The 10,387-nt window shown below is 35.7% G+C and overlaps 1 protein-coding gene across 1 annotated transcript in view; it reads left to right on the forward strand.

The window, feature by feature from the left end:
- Positions 1-10,387, forward strand: part of LOC144972575 (uncharacterized) — a 41,669-nt gene that overhangs the window by 14,143 nt on the left and 17,139 nt on the right. The gene's annotated exons all lie outside the window — the stretch shown is intronic.

The following is a 10,387-nucleotide window of genomic DNA, read 5'->3' on the forward strand; positions in this document are numbered from 1 at the left end:
TGTGTGTGTGTGGGGGGGGGGGGGTGAGGTGAGGATTCATATTGTTGTGGAATTTTCTCTAGAGTGCTTGCTGTTAAATTTGTTACTTAATGCTTGCAATCATTTCTTTTCTGAATATATGTTTCTGTTAATCGGGCATATGAAGTACTTTTCGCCAGATTTTAACAATCCCAGTAATTCAATCTATCTAGATGGCTTAGATGGACAGAACAAAAGATGTAGTTTGCTCAGTATTTGATCGAAACCAGTCCCTTGTCTTGTGAGGCTCTCGTGGCGAATGGGGGACCCTCACTGGGCTGTCTCCATTGACATGGCTGTTGAAATTGATCGGTTTAGAGAGCTGCATTGTAAAAAGGTTTTCCCACCTACTTCGACGCCGTTAAAAAAAACAACAAAACAAAATAAAATTTTTTTTAAAATTAAAAAATATAATAAATAATATATATATAATATATATATATATATATATATATATATATATATATATATATATATATATATATATATATATATATATATATATATATATATATATTATTTGCTTAAAGATAATTCTTTTTTTGTTTTTGTTTTAATACTTAAAGCGATGTCACTTCTTAGCAGGTCTGATAACCCAAATTGTTATGTGCTCATTTTTGTAGCGGAACCACTTTCAAACCAACGCAAAATATTGTCCATTTAAACAGTGTTGGTTAAACCAAGCCCATAATTGCGTTCGGTTATCAGACCTGCAAATATGTGCACGACGACTAAAAGGGTTAACAGGAAACATGAAATTGTGTGCAGAACGTAACTTGGCTTGGCCATTTTTAAAAAGTTGGACAATAAAATAAAATGCATTTGAGTTTGAGGAACGGAATATTTAAGTTTTGAACAAATATGGGATAACCCAATTGTATCCGTAAAACCGCCCATAAAATTAAGCTTTGACGAGATCATCCTCGCGCGTCTTAGATTGTAGGCATATTATGTAGGGCGGAGGAAGAAGGGGGGGGGGGGGGGTCTGAAGATGGGGGCGAGAATATTAATTTTAAAAATGTTACTATCACTATAGATTTATTTTTTTTTTTTAATCAACTCCGTTTTACCACAAAGCGGGTGTCTCGCCACATTCCACGGGAGTTCGTTCGATTCACCGACCGTAAATCCCGTCATTAGCCGATAATGAGGATAATCCTAAAGATGACACGAATGCAGTGCACGCATTGAACTATCTACTGCTCTCCGTTCTCGCAATTCTCACACCCACTTTAACCAGTACTCTGGAAAGACGCGCATTAAAAAAAAAATGGCCAGAAAACTCGTGGACTTCAAAATATCGATTGATTTAAATGACCCAAAATCTTGGCAAAAACTCTTAAATCCGAGACCTCGCAGTGGCCTTCCATATTCCCAGGTTTGAGAGTTTTTGCCAAGATGAGTGCCGTTTAAATCGGTCGATATTTGAAGGAAGAGTTATCTGGCCAAATTTTTAAATAGGACGTTTTTCCAGAGTACGACAGTCAATTTTTGTTAATAAACACGTCCGTACTGAAAACAAGAGTCGATCTCTTTCATTTTGCAAAAGCGATTCATTATTTGATTTACGATTCAGCATGAATAAAACAAAATGAGTAACCATCTTCTCAAGCGAATCGTTTTCTGTTGTGTTACAGACTGTTGAATTTGAAAGCATAGGCTACGTTGTTTTGTTTTGTTTTCATTATGTTTTTTTCCGGGTTTTTTTTTAAAACATTCTTTTGGTTGTTCATAATTTGTGACTCATTTTAACCAAGCGGTATTAGTAGGCAATGCTATTGGTTTTTGTTTGTTTTTTGTTTTTTTGTTTTTTTTAAAGGGGGGGGGGGATCTCATGGATGCTTGTTATCTTATCATCTATCATTCAGCTTGTAACAATAATTATTATTAGAACTGCTTAATGAATGAAGACTGGAGACTACGTACGATCTACGCAAACATAATTCGTGTTGTTGGGGGTGGAATGGAACGTGAATACTGCCGTGCTGTGAAAAGATACATTTTAAAAAAATTGGCCGAAGTCGCAGGTTTGGGAGTTTTTAACAAGATGAGGATCGTTTTCATTGATTGATTTTTTTAAATGTTTGTATTTTTAAATTATTTTTATTTTGTTTTGTTGTTGTTGTTTTTTTTTTTTTTTTTTTTTTTTTTTTTTTTTTTTTTTTTTTTTTTTCTCCTCGGAATTTTGATTGACTTGTGCATTATCAAACATCCTAGAGCAGAGAAAAGTTATTATGCATCTTCAATTGCTGTAATTTAATCACTATCAATTATATTTGCATAATTTTTAAGTTACCCGTGACGGCTCTCTCTCTCTCTCTCTCTCTCTCTCTCTCTCTCTCTCTCTCTCTCTCTCTCTCTCTCTCTCTCTCTCTATCTATCTCTCTCTCTCTCTGTACATTATTTTGTTTCTATCTCTGATCAACTCAAGAACATGAAAAGGTGGGTGGAGAGTGGAGAGGGCAGGGGAAGAAAAAATTGCCTCAGCCACCTGCTCGTCATGTGACTATGATTCGACATGCGATACATGTATTTAAAGCCTCCTTGTATTATGAGATAAACTACAGACATGGACCATAATATCATGTTTTTTTCTCAACGGAAAACAACTGCGAAATACATGAGCTCAAATTATGCTTTGGTCTTGTACTTGTACTCTGTCGACAAATTTAATATCTTCGCAATTTAGATAGACCATATTATGCCAATTTCGCGATGTGTGGCTATGTGGTCTAGTGGTATGACACTCGCTATCGGATCGAAAGGTCCTGGGTTTGAGCCTCGCTCGGCGCATCGTTGAGTCCTTGGAGAAGGCGCTTTACTCACATTCTCTCACCGTACCCAGGTGTAAAAAGAGTACCTGGTCGTTAACAGCGTTGTCTCTGTCCGAAATTTTTTTTTGTAATATCGCCTAAAACGCGTCATGTCTCGTCCTACATGTTAAATGTTTCTATTGGCCAGGGATCCCTTGTAAAGCGCTTTGAGCACATTTAGTGGATATTGCACTATATAAAAAAAGCTCAATATAAATAATAATAAATGAAACAATAAATTTGCAAATGTTCATAATGAATATTAACTAACTACTAACATCCAGATGCTCCTACCCTTCCGCTTTACGTGTGGAATCATTCTGCTTAATTGGTCGCGATTCCGCATTCAAGGCAAAAATTCCCCATTTCAATCGAGTTTTTTTTTTTTAATAATGTCTAGTAAAAAAAAAAATGTTTTTAAAAAATGGTCATCCTCGATGGTCAATCAACACATTTTGTGTGTCTGATTAGTCCCTTCATAGTGTGTGCAGTTGATGTCAGATAATATTGTATTTTAGAGGGGGAGGAGGGTCAATGGCCGAAATATTATTATTATGTTGGCTCCAATTATATGTGAGCTCAATGACCTAGGTAATATTTAATGTTGGCTCCAATTGGTAGTATTATTGAGCACAGTCGACAATATTATTGAGTACTATTTTCTCTATATAATTTTGGCCGTGTGTATTTGTGTTCATGTATGTGCGTGTGGGCCTACGTCTTCTATTATTATTTGACCCCCTTTTCAGTCTTTAAACAATCTGCACATTTTAACACATTTTATCATTTGGGTACTTTTTGGATTGTCTATTACATTATCTGCAGCAAAGCATGTCATAGACAATAACAGTATAAGTTGATTCCGCGTTTTGGTCTCAAATTCCGCTTTTTATGCATTCCAATCTCTCTTTGGGACAATTGGGGGGGGGGGGGGGGGGTAGGAGTCTCTGCTAAAAGCTCCGGACTGTAAAAAATATTGAGCACAAATGAATAAAACAGATTATTTTGGGCTCAAAACCCATCTTCAACCAACAACAAAAGCAATAGAATTATAACGGTAAAGTTGTTTGGATAAAGGTTTTGAACCTGACATATCTCATGGTCGATATTTTGTTCTCTTTTTTTTTTACGCTGTTATATTTGTTTTTGTTCAATACTATTGGTAAATGTTTGTTGCTCTTTTCCACGGTTTCACCATAGCATATTTTATAACGCTTTCCAATGCTGTTTTATCATATCAGTTGGTCATACGAAAATGATTTTCTATATTATAGGATGCAAGTTGACAATTAGAACAATCCGTTACTACACGTAATTCCCACCTGAGTTGAGTAAAACGTGTAAGGTGTCTCACTCATTGACACAATGTAGCAATGACTATCCCGCACAAATCTTTGGGCCTCTTTTTCGCTCACGAAGTGCCCAAATTCGCGACAAAATATGGGACGAAGCCGTTTCGTACATGCTATTTTTAAAAATTAATTACGACGCTGTTTATAATTGAATATGACTGAAAGTTGGCACACAGTTAGAAAAGAGGTCATTTTAGATTATGTCAAGCCACAAAACTCGTACGATTACCAGAAGACCGTTAAAAATAGATTTTTACTCTTTGAAGTACAATATTTCTAAAACTACAGAGAGGAGAGATTTTGTCGCTCATAAGGTTATATATGCACATTTCTTCCATTTATATTTCAAATTTCATTCGATTATGATAAGTACTTTTCCCGTATTCTCACAAAACATCAACCCAATTTGCATTTCAATGAGTGAAAATATGGAGACGGCCATTTTGCTCCACCATCGCGCGACACGAAAATGACGTGAGCGAGGCAAGGCTGCCAGGTGGCCAGACTTTAACCTGACCAAATTCGACTTCAAAAGTAGCTAAATAGAAAATCGTATGGCTTTCAATATTAAGACTGGCCCACTTAAAATGAACTAAATTTTAACAAACAGAAAATTGAATAGACTAGGATAAATGCCACTGAGACAAACATAGATGAATAAAATGTAAAAAAAAAAGAAACAAAATTATATATCTGGCCACACACGTGGCCATCTGGCAACCTTGTTCGCGACGACGGATGACACAAATCCTCGCGCGCTTTTTAAAAAGTAAGTTTCATTGTTATGTCATAGGGATAGTAGATTAACACTTTCTCTCTCTCTCTCTCTCTCTCTCTCTCTCTCTCTCTCTCTCTCTCTCTCTCTCTCTCTCTCTCTCTCTCTCTCTCTCTCTCTCAAATAAATACTAGAACTAACATAAGCCATGGTCTCACGGGACTGATTGATAATAATTCAGCAGGCGTTTTCCGTGTCATTTGTATGGGTTGTAGACACAAGATTACACTTCGGAAAAGTTCCAAATGATCAATATTATGTATATTTTTTTAAAAATTTATAGTTGACCCTAGACATAAAGCTCTAAAACTATACAAGTTAGAACTCTTCTGATGTCTTCATCATATTTTCTGATAATTTTGCCATAAAATTGCCAAGTTTTAATATCTAATTCCACGTATTAAGCGAGATACAGGCACAAACCAGAATAAAACGCAGAAAAAGCGTCCCATATTTTCCGTATTTTTTTCTCTTTGTGAGTCATCCAAATAAATGACATCTTTGAAACTGCATAACTTTGTTATATATTAATGGATTTTCAAAATTCAAAAAGATTTTTACTCAGTGGGGATAGGGCTTTGATTTAAGAGTAGTATTTCCTACAAAAATAGAAAACAAAAATTTTCATTGTCATTGCTACACAATGCTCTGTCGTACTCTGAACAAAAAAAAACATTTTTGTCATTTTGGCCAGGCGACTTGTCATTCAAATATCTCAATTAAAACACCATCAGCTTATCAGAAACAAAATATCTCAAACCTGGGACTTCCTGGGTTTTTGACAAGATGCTCATTTTAATCGATCGATATTTGAAGGAGGAGTTTTCTGGTCAAAATATTTGAAATGTGTTGTGCTTTGTTTTTCAGAGCACGGCAGTGCTGGAATCAAGGTTTTTGCGATCATTATCCATCCATCTTGTCATTGACCACAATCAACATTTTATGACTTTGTTACAAGAAGAGACAACGTACAGCTTTGCCACGAAATCCTCATAACTCATAGACAACTCCAAACTAAACAGTTAGTGTGTTAAAGGTTTTACGGTGCTTGCGACGGGACTACACGTTCTGGAAACTACGGTCCACACAAAGATAAAGATAATAATATACGTTGACATATTCTAAAAACTTCTCTTTCAGGGGAACGATAGAGGGAATGGAAAGGAATAAAAGAATAGGAATCTAGGGATATGCTCCGTCGTATGGTTTTTGATAATTGAGATAAACTACGAAATGCTTCCTTAGTGCGGATGTTTAGTCCGGTGGCATGACATTCGGCTTTCAGCCGTTTGAGTTCCGCCGTGGGCGGCGCAAAGTTGAGTTTTTGGAAAAGGGCCTTTACTCGCATTTTCTCATGGTGTAAAATTAGCAGCGCCTGACTGGTAACAGCAATGTCTCTGATGGAAATGTAGCCTACAGTGTTGTTGGTAGCTTGTTAAGCGCTTAGGGTACATTTAGTAGATATTGCCCTCTTCCAATAGTTTTATGTGATTATCAGCATAGGGTTTTACAGGCAAGTGTCTTCTTTTAAAAGTTCCAACGCGCCAAATGCCACAATAAGTTGCGTCATCTTTTTCGATATCGAAGTTTTTTGGGTGGTGTTACAAAAATGGTAATCTAATTATTTTGATATTTTGCAATTCTATTAATAAAGAATGGTTCTAAAGTAGCTAATAGAAATCTGAAAAAGATATCTTTATAACTTTTTACAATGGAAAGAAATAAATATTGGCGCGTTATTTTGTTTTTTGTTGTTGTTGTTTGTTTGTTTGTTTTTTGGGTTGTTTTTTGTTTTGTTTTTTTTTGGGGGGGAGGTGACCACCTGCATATAATATATATATATATATATATATATATATATATATATATATATATATATATTATATATATATTATATATATGCAGGTGGTCACCTTTCCCCCCCCCCCCCCCAAAAAAAAAAAAAAAACAACCCAAAAAACAAACAAACAAACAACAACAACAAAAAACAAACAAACAACAAAAACAAAAACAAAATAACGCGCCAATATTTATTTCTTTCCATTGTAAAAAGTTATAAAGATATCTTTTTCAGATTTCTATTAGCTACTTTAGAACCATTCTTTATTAATAGAATTGCAAAATATCAAAATAATTAGATTACCATTTTTGTAACACCACCCAAAAAACTTCGATATCGAAAAAGATGACGCAACTTATTGTGGCATTTGGCGCGTTGGAACTTTTAAAAGAAGACATATATATATTCCTTTATCGCTTATTCGTATAGCCTGTAATTTAGTGCATCTCGTTTTAAAGAACAACTCCCAACAGCCGAGGGGCAGCAACTGCATTTTATCCAAGCAGATTAAATGCCTCAGCATTGCACTTCGTTTTAACAACGGTAACGCGGCATTCTTTCGTGCATGTTTGTCTGGGTTATTAGACAGAACGTGGCCTACATTTTCAACCTGATTCACATGCTCCTTTAACCCAGACCCATTGTTGGCCTCCTTTAACCTGACGTCTGCTCTGGCTGTTGTCTGTCTGTCTGACTTGTCTGTCTTTTGAATGTGTATATAGCGTGTCTAGTGGCTACTGTCTGTCCCGATCCGACCTCTCTTCACTGGAGGTGCTTCTAACCTCTAACCACCCACTTGTTTAGGATTTACATTTTGATGGTAAACCACAACTATCCTGGATATCCTAGATTTACATTGTGATTATTTCACATGATTGGTGTCAAGCGAATGTGTTAAAGACGTGTATACGGTGTTATTGAGTTTTGTTTAATTTTCAAGTGTATATTTTAAATTCTCTTTTTTAATCGTTTATTTTGTGTCATCTGATTGCAACTTTGGATGGAACGAAATTTACGTCACTCAGCTCTTATTATTGTTTTTAGCCAGCCGTTTTTATAAGTAGATCTCATTAAATGGTATAAATCAAACTATAAACGTTTGAGGTTACACATGGTTTTGTGTATTGGTACGTTCTATCCGTTATGAGTTTGTTTTTTTTTTTTGGCTAAAGGCATCAATAGCATCGATCGTTTGTTTTGTTCGGGGTTTTTTTTCTGTTTATTTTCTTGTCCTTATTTAAATCATCCTTTTTTCTGTTCAGAAAAAAATGGAATCAGAAAGTATGCTGTTACTGTGATTTAAATTATATTAATCTTTTTGTATTCTGATTGTGACAATTTGCAAGAAGCCGAGGGGGCCATTTTCATTCCAAAAAGTAAAAATGATCTGAAGCCGACATGAGCAAAGGAAACGATGTGCCATGGCAAGGAGTGAAACACAATGTCAATTATTATGAGTATAAATATCTCGATCTATGATTTTGTGCAATTGTTATTCTCTTTCTTCCCCCCCCCCCCCCCCCCCCCTTCCCCTCATTGCCTATAATGGGATCAGTAATAAAATTTATTCCAATTTTATTATCTACATTGATGAGATACATTCGCCACAATGTTACAAATTCGATTCGGCGGCAACATAAGATTTACACCAGTGACTAAAACTGGCAACACAAGGACTGAATCGTCAATTTATTTATTTATTTAATTTTGTTTGTTTTTTTTTTGGGTTTTTTTTTGTTTTTTTTTTTGTTGTTGTTTTTTGTTGTTTTTTTTTATGGTGTCTTTTTTTCCTTTTTCGTTCATTTCTCAAATTTATTACATTTACGCTTAAAATTTGAATTAATTGCAGTTATCTTCAGATCTTAGCAACATTAGACTTTTGGCTTCATCTTGTAAAAATCAAGCTATTTTAAACGAGGTTAGTATTCGTATGGGTGTTATTGTCATTGATCGTAAAAACCGGTCGCTTCGTTGTGTTCTTGGATAAGACACTTTACACAATTTACCCCACTCGACTCAGATTATAACTAGCACCTGGCTATAGGTAGTCACGGATATTGTAAGTGTGTTAACCCTCTCCTTACCACCTATAGGAAAAATCGCCACATTCGTTACGATGTAACCAACAGTTTTCATGTTCTGTTTTCATTTGTTATAGCTATAGCCATAAAAACTGGACACTGTGTTGCAGAGCTCATTTTTCTGAACAAAATATAGAATGTACTCGTTACTATTCTGTTTGAAAAATCTATTTTTGTGTTGGGTGGGTATGAAGTTGCAGGTAAAATTCTGAAAATAACTGGTAAGGAGAGAGTTAAAACTAAAAGAACGCCAAGTTGGTGGCGTGAATTGTTTTGACTGGAAATGAGGTTCCATATCGTCTGCTGGGGAGGGGGGGGGGGGGTGGTAAAGGTAAACGAAGCACTGTGAAATGCATTGAGCATAGTAACAAATAAGTTATATTATGTGTGTTTTCATGATTATGTTGGAGACACAATACCATATTGCAGCCAACCAATTTATGACAAATGGTCCCGTTGTTGATGGGAATGATTGTCCTCTTTCAAAATATCACAACGGAAAGCATTTTGTCATGATCAACTAGCTGACGCTGACAACAACAAAAAAATTGAATTGTATCAAGATGATTTTTTTCTCTTTTTTAATCTCTATTTGTGGCCAATCGTCTCTAACCAGTGTTATGTCGGGACGAGCCTGCTGTTTAACATTGAATTCCTTATTGAAGGGGATGAGTTTTATATCTTTAACTCCAAAAAGCTACTTACTTTCCAGTATTATTACTTCCAAGCTCAATTTTCATAAGTTCGTTCCTACATATTACACTATTGATGCGAAGGGGTCACTCACGTCTGATAGACTGGTTCCATCTCCAGTTTTACCATATTGATTTCATTTATCACCCCCCCCCCCCCCCCCCCCATCGCCCTCTCCTTCATGCATGCTGCCATCCAAATTTTGTGATTTATTGGCGAAAGACTAACAGTAAATAAACTTGAAACTTCAAATTGAGAAAAACTGATCTCAAGTTTATTTATTGTTAATAACTGGATGTGTAGACTTCAGCCACTCTTTTGTACATAACTTATGAGGTTATACTCCGATGAGGTTATACTCAGATTTGATCAAAATTTTAGTCAGAATGAAGCCACTTAAGGTGTGGTCGTAACGTTTATAATATATCTCAAAATCTGCCAAAAGTGAAGACAGAACCAGTTAATCCTCCGCCCACGGTTTATTAATTGCGCGGCTTTATTGTATATCGATATGACACTTGCCTTTTGACTAGTAGATCCCTAGTTTGAGTCTATAAGACTTTTTTGTTGTCTCGCTGGGATTGACGCAAAATTAAATCCTTTGGGACAGGGTTTTTATTCATTATCATTTCTTAATATTTAAGTGTAAAATGAGTATCTGGTTGGAAGCAGAGTTGTATCTGTCCTTCAAAATCTCTTCTTCTGGAAAGACAAGGAAGAAACAGTCAATAGATTGCAAAACATACAAATCAACAAACCCACCAGCATCATCATCAGACCACCACCACACCACCAACATCACACCACCACCACCA

This window comes from Berghia stephanieae, chromosome 5, assembly GCF_034508935.2.
Source record: "Berghia stephanieae isolate SIO BIC M18660-M18661 chromosome 5, UCSD_Bste_1.3, whole genome shotgun sequence".
Taxonomy (NCBI): domain Eukaryota; kingdom Metazoa; phylum Mollusca; class Gastropoda; order Nudibranchia; family Aeolidiidae; genus Berghia; species Berghia stephanieae.